The following is a 17,049-nucleotide window of genomic DNA, read 5'->3' on the forward strand; positions in this document are numbered from 1 at the left end:
TGTGAGCAGCCAGTTTGTGACTTCTGTTTCACAGGTTGATTGCCGGGTGCCAGGGCAGGGACTGTAGGGCGGAAACTGCTGAGCACACAGAAAAGGAAGCTCTTCCATAAAGGTGGATGACAGCACACATTCTCATACGTGTGTGTGTGTGTGTGTGCCCGTGCCCAAACACACACACACACACACACACACACACACACGCACGCACGCACGCACACGCTCCGGGAACATTTCCTTCCTGTTGGTTCCTCTCACAGCCAGGACACATAGCAGTCCCATGGCAGACAATTATTCCTATGTTTACTGATGTGAAAATAGACCTTCAGAAAATTTTAAGTTACCAAGCTAGCTGGTGGCAAGATTGGGCTTTAGAACCGTCTCATCTTTCAGAGTTTGGGGTTCCTTCCCAGTCCGGCTGCTTCAACCAGAAGCACAATCAGTGCTGGTTCATTAACTCAGCAGGACTCTTGAGAGCAAGGTCACCACGCCATTCTTTGTCAGAACACAGGAAAAGTGTGTTTTTGTATTAGGAATTGCTGATTATTTTTTGCCCACACATAATTCTAATTTGAGATGAGGCATGTGAAATTGCGCAGGAGGTAGTAGCTGGAGAACCCAGACCAGGTGACGAGTCATTGCCTGCAGCGGACCTGGGACAGGTCAACAGGGGGACAGGAGCATCCAGTGCCCACAGACTTGGAGAACTGTCAGTACCTCGTGTGTTCTCAAGAGTCTATGTCTCAAGACGTACTGTCTACCTTGGTAGAGTGGCTGGCCACAAGGTCTTACTGACAGTGGTGCAGAGGCCAGTCTTGGGATATCTCTTCCCATGAGCTGTTGCCCCTTCCTGCTGGGCCTCTGGATAGTGGTCCTCTTCCTCCATCTCCTGCTAACTCTGAAGCAGTTCTCTCTGCTTCATGGTCTGCCATGGTTGGTATACCTGACTGGCCATCACAGTCTTCTTGGAAGCCTCTTGTTTGTTTTTGGTGGTACTGGTCATTGATCCCAGGGGCATTCTACCTCTATACCCGAGCCCTATATTATTTTTTATTCTAAAATTGGGTCTCACTAAGTTACTGAGTCTGGCTGTGAATCTATGGTCCTCCTGTCTCAGTCTCCCAAGTGCTAGAATTACAGGCATGTGCCACCAAGCTTGGCTGCCTGGAGAGCTTTTCCAGTGTGGATGCTGGGACCCCACTTCCAAATAACTGATCCAGAATCCTAGTATGTTAGGCCGAGGGATTGCTATTTTAAAAAAATGTCCATCCAGTTTGGAAATGTGGCCAGGTGCGAGCATCCCTGCCTCCCAGTTATGAAGCCTCTGTTCTTACACCTGGAGGAACCTATGCCTTCCAGGTGAATGCCTCCTTCCCATTCTGATTGGTGTATTCAGCTCTCTGTACCTGCCGGAGCCCCTTACCAGTTTTCAATAGCTTTGGGTTCCTACATGGAATAGGGATTCCCATATGGGAATGGGAAATTTGAAGATCAAGGTACTAATGGGGTGGTGGTGATGAGAAAGAGGGACTTAGAGACCTAGAGAGACAAAGGCCAGAGCAGCCATGGGTTCATGCAGCCCAAGGAGAAAGGGCTTATACCACAAAAGCAGAGATGTCTGAGTTCCTCTGGGGCCTTCAGCTCTGTGCAGATTGAGTGTCCCTTCTCTGAAATGCTTGGGACCAGAAGCGTTTGTTGAGACTGTGGGATATGTGCATAGACTCTACTGGTGAGCAGCCCCCGAACAAAAATCTATAATGCTTCAAAGTTTTAAAGCTTTTTGAACATAAGTTTGGTTGCTCAGAACATTTGGGATTTTGGAGCTTCTTGGATTTCAGATCTTTGAATCTGAAACCTAAACTTCAACCTGTCTTTTTCTATCAGTTTTTCCCCCACTGGGTGTCAGCAGATGATATAAATCCAGTCTTACCTTGTCTGCTGTTGCTACAGCTTCTTAGTAGGAAAATCTTAGAAGTAGGGACTTCCTTTATTTATGAAGCTCAGCCTGACATCCACACTTGGAAAACTGGTCCCAGCAATCCTGAAAGGAGGAGATTATGGAAACATAGGCATGTTTTGGAACAATTTGGAAATATTTCCATGCAGGATTAAAAATTGGCCCTGTCTCTAATTTGTTTTTTTTTTTTAAATAAGGTTCATGCTGCACATTTTTAAAAACATTGAAATGCAAAGGTTAGCTGTTTTTTCCTACTAGAGTTAAAAATAAGTGTCTTTTTAATGTTTGAAGAAATTTTAGCTTGTCAGTATTTATTATGTCTTCATGTGTTTATAAAATTAGAAATTTTGTGACATGCAGCAATACAAATGACTTAGCTTTACTCAACACCAGATACCAGGAATGTTATAAAATAATAGTAGGGCCTGGCATGGTGGCGCACGCTTTTAATCCCCGCGCTTGTGAGGCTGAGACAGGAGGATCACAGAGGTTCAAAGCCAGCCTCAGCTACTTAGTGAGGCTCTCAGCAACTTAGTGAGACCCTGTTTTCAAATAAAGTATAAAAATAGGTCTGGGAGTATTGCCTGGAGGTAGAAAAGCCTCTGGGTTCCACCCCCAGTACCATACACACACACACACACACACACACACACACAAAAAAAAAAAAAAATAAATAAATAAATAAATAAAATAAAAAATAAATAAATAAAATAGTAATTACAGTGAATAAGAGGACATGCCCCTTCTTCCAAGAGTGTTACTATAAGGGGAAAAAATAGGTGAATAAATAAATAAAGGGAAAAATCTTAAAATAGTTGATGTTTGTTTTTCTTTCATCTCTGATATTTGGATTTATACAAAACGGTTCTCTCTTCCCTCAAAATGTTCCTATTTCCTTTTGTGGAATCCTAAGGTAGAGTGATGTGGGATTTCACCCTGGTATTTTTTCCCCCTCAGCACCTCACCTACCCTGATCTGACTGCTGCCCCAGCCCAGACAGGGCACACACACACTTCCTTTTTCTCATACTGTTTCCAGGCAGGGCCCCGCCTGGTTATACATAAACAGCTCTGTGGAGCCATTCTGCAGATCGGCGGAGTTCAACGCGTGTGACCCCCAAACATGCCTGTCACTGTTTTCAGGCAGTTTCCATCGAGCATGTTCGTGTCTGAATACCATAAACGTCCCATTCTGTTTGTTACCCCAAAATTCAACTGTGTGTGATTCTTAACATTGTATATTTTGAAATCTTTTTTTAGAAAAGTAAACATAAACTCCAGTCCCATGTTCTTGTCCTCTCCAGGCTGTTTTTGCAGTTGCTCTTTTGGATGAGGCCACCGGTGCAGGGTCCTGTGCTGTGCGCCCTGGACAGACGGACCTTCTGCTTTTCACAGCTTTTGAGTGATTCCACGATCCTTTTAGTCAGTCCCTAGTGATGGTCATTTGGATGAATATTTTTCAGGGAATTCATTTTAATCCTATAGAGCTATTTACTGGTTTAAATATTTATAATTTTATTTATTTATTCATTATTTATTTATAATTTTATAATTTTATTTTTAATTTTTTGGTAGTACCAGGAATTGAATCCTGTAGCATTCTACCTCCTGCCAAGCTACCCCAGCTCTACTCTCTTTTCTTCTTCCCTTCTTCTGTCCTTCCCTCCCTCTCTCTCTTGCTTCTTTCCTTCTTTCCTTCCTTGCAGAACTGGGGACTCAACATTCTTTCTCCAAGCTACACCTCAGCCCTGTATTTTAACTCTTTATTTTGAAACAGGATCTCACTGAGTTTCAGTGGCCTTCACTAAGTAGCTGAGACTGGCTGCGAGCTGAGGTCCTCCTTTCTCAGCCTCCCAAATACTGAGATTATAAGTGTGAGCTACAATGCCTGGTGTTATAATTTTTTTTTCAAGTAAAGCTCTCACTTCCAGGTGATTTATTATAGCACATGCTTGCAGTGCTGGGTGGCATGACCACAGAAGAGATTCCAGTGAATGCTGAAAAGTCCACAGGGTTAAGAACGCAAAGAGGGTTGCTGGGCGTGGTGGCGCATGCTTATAATCCCAGCATTTGGGAGGCTGATATAGAAGGATCATGGTTTGAGGATAGCCTCAGCTACTTAGTGAGGCCCTGTTGGGGCCAGCCCGACAGTGGCAGGGCTCAGAGGGAAGATAAGCACCGAGGGCCCGATCACCACACGGAGCTGGGAGATTTGTCAAGCAAGATCTCGTTTATTCTCTTTTAGGCAACCCAATTTAAAGCAAAAGGCAAGGGGGGGATTTTCCGGTCAGGAAACTATTTTAATCTGTCAAACTAAAGGTAGCGGGGGCAAGGAGATGCCCCCTTGCATCCGTTCGGCGCTATTTGTTGCAGCTCTCCTCAGAAGTTCCGGCCTTCATTACATGCAGCCTATTCATAGATAGCGCGTTTTCCGCTACATGTAGCCCATTTATTGACAGTGCGCTCGCTACATGTAGCCCATTCATCGGAAGTTTTGACAGGTGGCCAGCGCGCTTGGTGCTACCTGTCATCCTGTCATCCGGCGTTGAGCAGACGTCAACGCGCTTGGCGCTACATGTAGCTAATTTATCGGAAGTTCTGTCAGGCAGTTTGAGCAGACCCCAACAAGGCCCTTTGCAACTTATTGAGACCTTGCTTCAAAATAAAGAATAAAAAGGGCTGGGGTTATAGATTGGAGGTAGAATGCCCCTGGGTTCTATCCCAAGTACTGCAAAAAAGAAAAAAGAAAAAAAGAAACAGAGGGTTTTAGGATGAGGCCCCATAACACTGCATGAACCTACCAAGTACACAGATATTCAAAGGCAGTGCATTTGGAAGCTTTCCTCTGCGGGGTCTGCGAATGCGCGGGCACACGGGTATTTCTTGCTAAGTGACTCTCTTATTTATAGAACACAGTGAAAGTCAGTTTAGTATTAAAATCATAGTGGGAGCATAGCTACAATGGCTGGGAAGGCACGGAGGCCGGCAGTGTTTTAAGGAGGGAGGGCTTCAGCATCATGCTGAGGAGTTTATGGCTCAGTGCAGGTAAAATGTTTGGAATTCATTATAAAGTAAAATGTGTGTGCATGCATGTGTATGTGTGTGTGTATGTCTTACTAGTTCTTGAGTCCTGCGTGTGTGTGCGTGAATGTGTGTGTGTGTGTGTGTGTGTGTGTGTGTGTGTCTTAGTCTTACTAGGGCTTAGCTGCCCCCTAACCCATTTCTTTTTTTCCTGGTACTGGGGATTGACCCCAGAAGCATTCTTCCTCTGAGCCACACTCCCCAGCCCTATTTTTTATTCTTTATTTTGAAACAAGGTCTCACTAAGTTGTGGAGGTCCTCACTAAGTAGCTGAGGCTGGCTGTGAACCTGTGATCCTCCTGTCTCAGCCTCCCAAGTACTAGGATTACAATTGTGTGCCACCATACCCGGCCTAACCCATTGTTTAATTTTAATATTTTGCCATTTTATTTATTTATTTATTTATTTGTTTATTTATTTATTTATTTATTTATTGGTGGTTCTGGGGATGGAAACCAGAGGCCTTCTATCTCCGGGCTACACTGTCAGACCTATTTTATATTTTTTATTTGGAAACAAGTTCTCTTAAGCCAGAGGAGGCTGGCTTCGAACTGCTCGATCCTCCTGTCTCCGCTTCCCAAGTGTGGAGATTACAAGTGTGCGCCACCACTCCTGGCTCCCTTTGAAAATTTTGAATCAGGGTCTTGCTAAATTACCACACACTGGCTTTGAATGTGAGCCTCCTGTCTTAGCTTCCTAAATACTGGGATTGCAGGAGTGTAACAATATTCCTGGGTAAAAAATGTTCTTTAAATATGTATAATCTGGTTAAAAAATATTGAGTGCAGAACATGCAATTTTTTGGTTTGTTTTCTTATGTAAAGCATTAAGTCTTGGCGGCATCAGTTTTTTGATTTAGAGTACTGTGGGGGGTAGAAATTCTATCATTAAAACATTCATATATAGCTGGGCATGATGGCACACGCTTGTAATCCCCGTGCTTGGGAGGTGGAGACAGGAGGATCGCACAGGTTCGCTGGCTTAAGAGACCCTGTTTCCAAATAAAAATATAAAAAAATAGGTCTGGAAGTGTAACCCGGAGGTAGAAGGGTTTCCAGGAACCCCAGTACCACCAAAAAAGCAAAAACAAAACCAAAAGCACTGATATAAGTCACCACATTGTAAAATAATCCCTCTCTTTTAAAGCTTTTTGTAACCAGTGACAGACACAGGTATTCATTGGGAGTGATTGTACTTTTACCATTTATCTGAAGATGATTATGGGGAAACATGGTACAATATCACCACCTTCTGGCAGACTGAACAACACAGCAGCTTATAAACTGAGTTAATGTGGGTCAGGCAAATGTTAGAGAAGGCTTACAACACCTCACTTTGGTGTTTGTACTAAAGTGGAGGCCCAAGCTAAATTTCCGTAATTTTATTTATTTATTTATTTATTTATTTATTTATTTATTTATTTATTTATGGTTTTACGGTACTGGGAATGGAACTCAGGGGTATTCTACCTCCAAGCTACACCCCCAGCCCTATTTTTTATTTTTATTTTGAAACAGGGTTTCACTGAGTTGCAAAGGGCTTCACTAACTAGCAGGGCTTGGCCGCGAATTATGGTCCTCCTCTCTCAGCCTCCACCACTGGCTCCTATTTTTCATTTTTTATTTTGAAACAGGGTCTCATTGACTTGCAAAGGGCGTCACTAAGTAGCTGAGTCTTTCCGCTAACCACGGTCCTCCTGTCTCGGCCTTCCAAATGCTGGGATTACAAATACATGCTGCCACCCCCTGCTAATCTCCTTAATCCTAATTGAATTGAATTGAATTCTAGTTAGCCAATGTGCCAAAACCAATTTTTGGTTTCCCTAGTATTATATTGAATTTCAATCTTAAGAGCAAGAAAATTTTAGTTGATATGAACAAGGGGGCAAAGTTTAGAACTTTGTTAAAAAACTCAGCACCCTGCTCTTTTGGAAAGTTGCTGGGAAAACAAAGGCAATTTAACTTAATACCTTCAGGTCTCGCTTCTCATCTCTGATTCTGCTCACACCTCCGTGCCCTGCTCTGCTCTGCTCTGCTCTTCTCTTCTCTACTCTACTCTACTCTACTCTTGCGCCTTGGGGGAGGTCTGCAGGAACTCTGTTGTATTCTGATTCCTCTGAGTCCGCTTATGGTTTTATGTCCTGCCTTGCTAGAGGGGGCAGCAGCTGGACTCGGTTTTGACCATCTCCTGCATCCACTACCAGTGGAGGTACTCAGAAGCGTGTGGATTTATGTTATCATAAGATCGGGCAAGCCGGGTGTGGTGGCCCATACTTGTAACCCCAGCATTTGGGAGGCTGAAACAGGAGGATTGCAGTTTGCGGACAGCCTCGGCTACTTAGTGAGACCCTGTTTCAAAATAAAAAATAGCTGGGTGTGGTGGTGCATGTTTGTAATCCCCACGTTTGGGAGGTGGAGACAGGAGGATTGTGCAGGGCAGGTTCGGAGCCAGCCGCGCTGGCTTAAGAGACCCTTTTTCCAAATAAAAAAATATAAAATAGGTCTGGGAGTATAGCTTCCAGGAACCCCAGTACCACGAAAGAAAGAAGAAAGAAAGAAAGAAAGAAAGAAAAGGAGGAAGGAGAGAAAGAAAGAGAAAGAAAGAAAAGGAGAGAAAGAAAGAAAGAAAGAAAGAATAGGGTTGGGGGTGTAGCTCAGAGGTAGAATGCCCCTGAGTTTTATCCCCAGTACAATAATAATAATAATAATAATAATAATAATAATAATAATAATAATAATAATAATAGGGATACAGGATATCCACAACTCTGTGCTCCGGTTCTGTAAGCAAAGATGAGTGAGAGGATGGGATTAACCTGGAAGTGGTGGCTCTGGATAATTTAAATGATTACCCCAGGGTTATTGAGCCGCCTCACCTCTCATATCTGCCCATGTCACAGCCTGTTTTGTAGGTGTCTGGAGCCAGGCCTGCTTAGAGAGTCAGCCCGGGACTGAGTACTCAGAGGCCTCAGTACCTGCCTTGTAAGATAATTTATTTACTTATCACCTGGCTCTAACTGCTCTGATTTTCAGTCTGTTGATAAAAGAAGTTAGGAAAATGAGCCTGGAGAAGTCTCTGAGAGGCCTGGACAGGGATGAGGCAGGGGCGCGGGGAGGTCGCCGGCAGGGGGACCTTTCCAGCATTGCCCTGATGGACAAAAGGCTGCTTGCCCATGCTTCTGGGGTGTGTGGGAGGAGCAGGGAGATTGAAGGGAAGCTGACAGAGGGTAGCCGAGGCAGAGGAAGCGGCGTGCTCTGTTGCAAGTGCTGCGTGTTTTTCCTGGAGTCAGCCGCACCTGGCATCGGGAAGCAGTGTTCTCCTCTGTTCAGTGTTTTCTGAGCACACTTGTTCACAGTATCAGTTTGTGGGAGGGTGGCGTGGTCATCCTTAGCAATTTAAGGGAAACTGCGTTTTTAGGTCATCAATGCTGTTGAAGACTGCGTATCTCTTTGGTCAGTTGTTGGAGCACAGTAGTCGTCCCGGTGCTGTTTTCTGTTGACCCATCAGTTTAATCAGGTCAAGGCATCAAGGAGGCTGGATTGCTGTATTTGGCCTATTTGGAGATTGCTGGGTCCTCCCAGGCGGTGTGTGATCTGAGTGTGTATATAATCTCCAAGATCCAGAAGCCGAAGTCTAATGCCTAGTGTGTTGGTTTTCAGAGAGGGTACTGTGGGAGGTGCTCAGGTCCTGTGCTGGATCCCTCATCAGTGGGATTAGTGCCCTTCTCAAAGATGAGTTGAGCAGGCTCGATTGCTCCTTTTGCCCTCCTGCCATGTGAGGCCACATGAGTGACGGTGCCATCTGTGAGTGGCAGCCCTTCATCAGACACAGAATCCACCTGAGCCTTGACCGTAGACTTCCTCACCTCCAGGTCTGCAAATGGGACATTGCTTTTGTTCACAAACAAGCCATTTGAAGGTATTTTGTTATAGCAGCAGGAAGGAGCTAAGACAGTTGGATTGGGTGAGGATGCCTTGTCACACGTGTGTGGTGCAGCAGAAGAGTGAGTTTCATTTGACGTTTGCAAAGAGTTTAGACTTGAATGATGTACACTGTGATAGGAAGACTCATTCAGAACCCTATGCTACCTGCATGGGTGTGGGCATCATTGGCCGGAGAATCACAGAGTTCCTGCAGGTGGCGTTCATCGCACCCTCACTGCCATGGGTAGAGGACACAGACTTGCTCACGTGGCTCTGCCTCCAGATCTGCATGTGTGTCTGCTTTTTACCTCCCAGAAGTCAGTTCCTTGGGAGGGCAAACACAGCCTCCATTTCTAAAGATTTATTTATTTATTTATTTATACTGGGAATGGAACCCAGGGCATTGTACCTCCAAGCTATCCACCAGCCCTATTTTATTTCAAAACAGGGTCTTGCTAGGTATTCCTCTAAGTTGCTGACGGGACTTGCAATCCTCCTGTCTCAGCCTCCCAAGTACTGAGATTATAGGCATTCACCACCATGCCTGCCTTCTAAAAGTATCTCTAACAATGAACATAAAGTTTATACCTAGAGTTCAGAGTGTTAAGAAAGATTTGTAGCTGGGCATGGTGGCGCACACTTGTAATCTCAGCATTTGGGAGGCTGAGACAGGAGGATCGAAGTTTGTGGACAGCCTCAGCTACTTAGGCCATTTGCAACTTAGTGAAACCCTGTTTCAAGGCCGGGCGTGGTGGCGCACACTTATAATCCCCGTGCTTGAGAGGCGGAGACAGGAGGACCTTGCTGGTTTGGAGCCAGCCTTGCTGGCTTAAGAGACCCTGTTTCCAAATAAAATAATACAAAATAGGTCTGGGAGTGTAGCCCGGAGGTAGAAGGGCTTCCAAGAACCCCAGTACCACCACCAAAAAAAAAAAAAAAAAAAAAAAAAGAAAAGAAAAGAAAAAAAGAAACCCTGTTTCAAAATAAAGAATAAAAAATAAGGCTTGGTGTATAGCTTGGAGGTAGAATGCCCATGTGTTCCATCCCTAGTACCCCCCCACCCCACACACACACACATACAAACTGTGATGGTTTTTCTTTGCAGGAGAGAAAGAATATCAATTAAAATTTAGACGATTCCTTCAGGAAACAGGAACAAACAGAAATATTCAATTTGTGTGGGCTGTGTTTTCTCTTGTGGCATTAAACAAAATTGCAAGCAACAAGCACGAACTCTGAAACCCATTTATCCATGCTCCCAGGAATCATCCATTAGAGATAGTCACTGCATAGCTGCTCACCCGGCATCCAGCCTTTCATTCACAGTTTGCAGTAGCTGGCCGGAGGGAGCCTCTGAGTGGGGCTCTCATTGAGGACACGCCAGATTCACTGATGTCCTTTTCCTGGTCCCAAGCCGCTGCTTTTTACTAGGTATTGCAGTCCTGATGTTGACCTGTATTTACATTGATGTCCTGAGTGTGGGAACCTTGTGTGCGGCTTTGCCACACTGTCACACCTCACACCTGCTGTATCTGGCCAGCAAGTGATACTTGCGTTCTGAAGGGTGTGGGTTTTGGCATTTAATTATATGATCATTTCAGCTGTAAGGGGTTGATTGGCTTAATGTTCTCTTAATACCAAGTATTATTTGCAGTGCCTTATATTAAATACTATATTGAGGTTGTAGTTAAGAGAGTTTTCCATCTTCCACCCAAGCCTTATTTACAAGTGTTGTTATAGTATATTTTTGGGAATAACGTTTGGTAACATAAATAATTAGCCAGGCCAGGAGAGGTGGCTTATGTATGTAATCCTAGTACTTGGGGAGGTTGAGAGAGTAAGATTGCAAGTTTGAAACCAGCCTCAGCAACTTAGTGAGATTGAGCAGTCTAGCAAGACCATGTTTTAAAAAAATATATATTTTTATTGTCTTTAAGATTCTCTGCTTGGCTTCCACATTGGTCATTTTGACAATTATGTGGCGTGGCAACCTCTTCTCTGATCCTGTCTAAGTGGAGTTCTATAAGTTCTATACGTTTCCTGGACCTGTGTATCACTTGCTCTATGTTTGGAAAATTTTCTGCTATTATTTCTTTGAAGATATTATTTTATGAAAGGGGGTTAAGGGTGTAGGTTGTAACTAGACTCTCTTTGTGTGCAACCCCTAGTACACACATAGGAAAAATATTTAGCTAGGCTTTTGGTTAATAATACTGGCAGGTAAACATTTCATTTCAGTATCGCCCTGTGGTTAAAAGCAGAGCTTCTGGAGCTAGATTGCCCAGTGAGAGTCCTAACAACAGCCTTTGGTAACCATGGGACCCTGAAGGAAGCTGCTTCTTCATCTCTGACTAGGGGTAATGCAAGCGCTTCCTCCTGGGAGGGTGGTGGGCATGGGGTGGGCTGCACAGCTCAGAACAGTGCCTGGTCTATGGAAGTGCTCAGTAATTGTGAGATATTCTTATTTTATTGGATAATAACTGTTCAATGTTAAAAGTACTGGAAAAAAGTATGCAAGAAAAAGGACAGAATAATCATGATAATGTCATACCTTTAATAGTATGCCATCGTTTTTATTTACTTTGAAAGGGATTTATTTATTTATTTATTTATTTACTTATTTATTTATTGTGGTGCTGGGGGTGGAACCCAGGGGCTTTTTTTTTTTTTTTACCTCTGGGCTATACTCCCAGACCTATTTTATACTTGATTTGGAAACAGGGTCTCACTAAGTTGCTGTGTGATCCTCCTGTCTCAGCCTCCCAAGTGCAGGGATTACAGGCGTGCGCCACCATGCCTGACATTCCATTGTTTCTACATGACGGTGGTGAGCACTGGGAGCCCTCTTTGCCTAATTTTGGAATCCTTGCTCATCCATGAGACCACAGAGCTCCAATCAGGGTTTTAGGGCAGGCAGGGCAGCATCCTGACTTCTATTCCCATGGATCTATAACTTCAGAGGAAAAGGTTATAAATGACAATGAGGACAAGAATGGACTCGAATGTCCAGGTCAGGTTCCTGCGTTGGGCGATGCTGCTGCCTGAGTCCCAGGGCAGTTACCTCCTTAGGTGAGGCAGGAGAGGAGACTTGCAGACACGGTGACAGTATGGGCTTGGGGACCAGGCTCACAGTTTTACAGTGTCCACCATTCACTTCACCTCCCAGCCAAATGGCCTTGGCTGGTATGCCTCAGTTTACCCATCTCTAAGCTGGGAATGATAGAAGCATGCCCACTTCATAGGCTTGTTGGGAGGTTAACAATGACCAGTGAGGGCTGTATGACTTTATCATTATCTTCTTTAGCTTATCACTTCTGGGAAATATCTATTTCTCTCTATATGCAAATAGCTGTCCTTTAAATATCACTTATCAAAAACATTAAACTTCAAAGCAAGCATCTTTATGTGAAGCTCATTCATATATAAAGAAATCATCTCTCTCTCTCTCTCTCTCTCTCTCTCTCTCTCTCTCTCTCTCTCTTTGTGGTACTGGGGGTGGGACCCAGAGGCTTTCTACCTCCTGGCTATACTCCCAGACCTTTTTTATATTTTATTTGGAAACAGGGTCTCACTGAGTTGCTGAGAGCCTCACTAAGTAGCTGAGGCTGGCTTCGAACCCGTGCGATCCTCCAAGCGTGGGGATTACAAGCGTGCACCAACCACGCCCGGCGAAAACAGATCTCTTAAGCCAGCGAGGCTGGCTTCGAACCTGTGCCATCCTCCTGTCTCCGCCTCCTAAGCGTGGGGATTACAAGCGTGCGCTGCCATGCCCGGCAAGCTTGGCATTCAGGTTTTGATTTCATAGTATGGATGTGCATGTATTTGTTATCATGGTTTAGTTAAATATCCCAGCAACACAGTTCAAATTTTACCTACCACAGTATTTTTACTGTGAGTAATTGCATCAACCATAAATTTTACTGCTCTGCAGTTCACAGATTATCACGTAAGTAGCAAATACGTATGTGACCAGTGATCTCACTTCTTTCAAAATCTGCCAGTACTTGGTCACTGCACCTCTGCTATTCCGTCCATGCACAGGCAGTAAAATGTGTGGGTCTATCGCCTCCTCATCTGCTAGTGGTAATATTGTGCCATTTTACAAAAAGAGGTCATCGACAGAGGGAATCGATGACTGAGACAAGTATAAATCAGAGAAATGAAAGCGATAATGCAGAGAGTAAAATTCCAATCAACTATTAGTAGAAATACAGAAGACAGTTGACTGTAGGAAACTGACGTACAGCCAGAGGTGAGAAAATCTGGTATGAAGAAAGGAGGAGATGTCCAGGAAAAGGGATGCTGGCGAGGAACTTCACAGGCAAGGAGCTCTGGATGTGTTTTCTGACACTGGGAGCATGAAGGATCAAAAGTTGGAAGGTGATTCGGACTTAGAAAGGAGTGTGAAGTTCCACAGGGCATAGAAAAGAAGATGCTCTGTGTTGTCAATTAAATACCAAGAAAAAGATGAGCATCGTTCAAAGACATATACGTATGGGTCGTTCAGGCTTTTTAAAAAATGTGGAGCTAATTTATTGCTGGTAGTTGACAGATGACTTTCAACATTATAGTTGGTTTAGTTGGTTTAGACTAGTAGTAGCAACCTGAAACATTGAATGAAAAATTTAAGGACTATTAAAGAACTATTATGGGTTCAGGGGCTGAGTCACATTCTTTGCCCTAATTGTACATGTTTTTTTTTTGTGTGTGTGTGTGCATATGTATATGTGTATATGTGTCCAGAGTGTTGCTGGAAAGTCTTGTATGACTCATATCTGGGAAATTTGGTGATTATTTATATACCTTATTTATAAGATCTAAGTGATCAGAATTTTGCCCTTATTTTTATTTTTTTGCTATATCACAGTTCCTCTAGTGATTATAGTTTGTAAGTGAGGCTCAAATAAATCACATTGCTCACCTTTTGAGAGATTTTTCCATGGAGAGTTCTTAGACGAATCCATCACATATTTTCTTGCATAGATTAAAGAGAAACTGGCCATTTTACTTTATTAAGGATATCCACCTATGAATCCATTTGAAATAATAAGATTTAGAATTTAGTCCCTAATCTTGAATTCCCAAATGAGGTAGAAAAGGAATGTGTTGTCTCTGAGCCACATTTTGCCATTTTTATCATTTTAGATGAGTTATCATCACACTTTATAAGCAAGATTCATTTTAGATGAGTTCTTATCATCACACTTTATAAGCAAGATTTCAGATTATTCAAAACAAAAGGTGCTTTTTGAATCCTATAAGTTTCTTGATAGTTTAACACAGGAGATCTTATTCTCTCCTCTTCGATTCTGATGTTGGCTTTTGTGTGCTGTTGAAACGATAGGGGAGTTGTATTTTGCTTTTAATTTTTCTGAATGTTAGTTTAGAAAGAGAAATCAATATTTGCAATGTTTTCCCCATGAAATCCATGTGTCAACGCAGCTGTTTCAGTTTTTCTTCCTTTTTACATCTGTATGATGACTTCTTGTAGGTGTTAATAATTCTTTTCAAATATTTCCATCTTAGACTGCTCTAGAAAGTTTCAGGATATGCATTTCCATCTTAGACTGCTCTAGAAAGTTTCAGGATATGCATTTCTTTACATTATCATTAATCTTGTCTTCTGAAGGGAGACTAGCAAAGGGCTTGGCCACCTTTCTTGTAAGACCTGCTGTCAATGGGATACACGATGTTTTCTTCACCTGTTTTTTGAGATTTTCCACCAGATGGCGCCGGCGGGCTAAGGAGGCATGCTAAATTCTGCATCTATCAAACCCTTGTATGGTGTCCACATTGGAGAATGTTTTGTTATTTATTTACTTATAGAAGTCACTTAGGGCTATCCAGAGGTTGTTTTATAGCATGTTTATTACATTGTTATTTTACATGGCACATGCCATGTAAAGTATTTATTGATTTGTTTCTTGGTTTCTTACAGTGGTTGGTCAGGAGAAAGTTTTTATTATAAGATCTAAGTGATCCTCAGATTTTACTTTGCCCTTTCTTATTTTTATTTTTCTTGGTATATCACAGTTACCCCAGTGATTATAAAATTTCTTTGTTTAAGCTGTATTCTTTTGTATGTACAAGCGTATACACACATTCACATTTTGCTTTGAATATTTAATATAAACTTATACAATTTGACCTCTTTCCTTCTTTCCTTCCTTCCCTGCCTCCTGTGTGTGGTAGTGGGGATTGAACCCAGAGATACTCTATTTTCAGGCTACACCCCAACCCCTTTTACTTTTTGTTTTGAAACAGGGTCTTACTAGGTTGCTGAGAGTTTTAATTACGTTGCTGAGGTTGGTCTTGAACCTAAGATGCTCCTATCTCAGCCTCGCAAGTACTGGAATTATGGGTGTGCAACACCATGTGCATCACCACACCTGGTTGAACTTAAGCATTTTTCTAGGAACTGTTATTCCCTTAAAACTGTAGCTGAGGACCTGGGTGTGGTGGTGCACGCTTGTAATTCCAGCATTTGGGAGGCCGAGACAGGAGGATCTGGGTTTGCAGACAGCTTCAGCTACTTAGTGAGACCCTTTGCAACTCAGTGAGACCTTGTTTCCAAAAAAAAAAAAAAAGAATAAAAATTAGGGCTGGCGTGTATCTCAGATAGAAGCCCCTGGGTTCCATCCCCAGTACGCCAAAAAAAAAAAAAAAAAAAAAAAAAAAAAAAAAGAAGGAAAGAAAGAACGAACCCCAGAAAAACAAAACAAAACAAAAAACTCAAAAGCTGAGGAGCAAAATACTGGCATAGTGTTTGGGATAGAACCCTCTTTTATGTATTTATGAAAAGGTTTAAAAACATAACACTGTCACTAATACACAAATTGCAAGGTTCTCCCCGAATCCTGGTGATGTTAGTCACTGGTGCATTGAGTAATCCTGTACCTCCTGTTTGCTCAGTTGTGTCTCTTAGAAATTTGCAGTGAAGCTAAAAAGTGTAGGTGATTACATGTGTGTGCACATGCGCACACACACACGTGTTGTCTCTGTGAACTACAATGTCCTCTTTTACGCAGCAAACACCTTCCTTCCTCCTGCTCTGTCAGCATTAGGTGCAGGTCAGGCCCCTCCTCAGTTCTCTGGAAATGCAGGTGGAGCCAAGGTGGTATTGAAGAAAGAGAAAATGTCCCAAGATTTAAAAAGGTCACTTCTGTGCTCTTTTGAATTGATTTACTGAACTCTCTCCTTCATCTTAGTTATATTTTTTAACGAATGATATCCCTGTTAATGTTTAGGTATAGTTTATTGGGGAGAATATTATGCTAATAGTTTGTTTAAAATAAGAAAGACTCTTAAGTGGCCATTTGGTGAATTGAATGTTCTCATTAGCCAAGCCTCTGTATTTTCTTCTCTGCCCTTCACATAGAGATTTAAATGCATCAAAGGGTATAATAATGCGGAGTGTGACTTCAGGGTACTATATCCACAGTCTTTTCTTAATATTCAGACATATTTTCTCTGGAATAACTTATTTCAAATAAGCTAGTTTAATTTCACTTTTTTTTTTTTTTTGTAGGTCTGGGGATGGAACCCAGGGGCATTTAACCTCTGAGCTACACCCCCTGCCCAATTTTTTATTCTTTATTTTGAAACAGGGTCTCACTGAGTTGCAAAGGGCCTCACTAAGTAGCTGAGGCTGTCCACGAACCTGGATCCTCCGGTCTCAGCCTCCCAAATGCTGGGATTACAAGCGTGCGCCACCACGCCCGGCCAGATTTTACATTTTTAATGTACTACTTTATAAACACAGCTGGAAGTCCTACTCTGTATCCCTGTTTTACGCCACAGAGGCTTTTCTTTTGGGTATAGGACCTTGAAAAATACAGAAAAGGGATGCTGGTCAAGTTCTTAGATACTTTAGAGCTGGAATGACAGAAGGCCTGGCCATCAATAGTATTTACTGAGTTAGATCTGCAGTCAGTGATTTGCTTTCAAAACAGCGTTTTCTTTCTCACAGTTTGAACCGCAAGCCTGCACGGAACCCTTTTCTCTGTACTTTGTGTTCTGTGCAAAGTGACCATGTGGCGGTGGCTCCTTCCTCTGTTTAGTCATGAGACTGAGTCACGTGGCTGCCACTCAC

General features: G+C 42.8%; 1 protein-coding gene across 3 annotated transcripts in view; it reads left to right on the plus strand.

Annotated features, from left to right (window-relative positions):
• MED12L (mediator complex subunit 12L) overlaps nt 1–17,049 on the plus strand; it is a gene marked incomplete at both ends in the record, with an annotated part of 383,094 nt that overhangs the window by 217,993 nt on the left and 148,052 nt on the right. The window lies entirely within an intron of this gene.

Source organism: Muscardinus avellanarius, assembly GCF_963383645.1.
Source record: "Muscardinus avellanarius genome assembly, chromosome: 5".
In the NCBI taxonomy this organism is placed as follows: Eukaryota; Metazoa; Chordata; class Mammalia; order Rodentia; family Gliridae; genus Muscardinus; species Muscardinus avellanarius.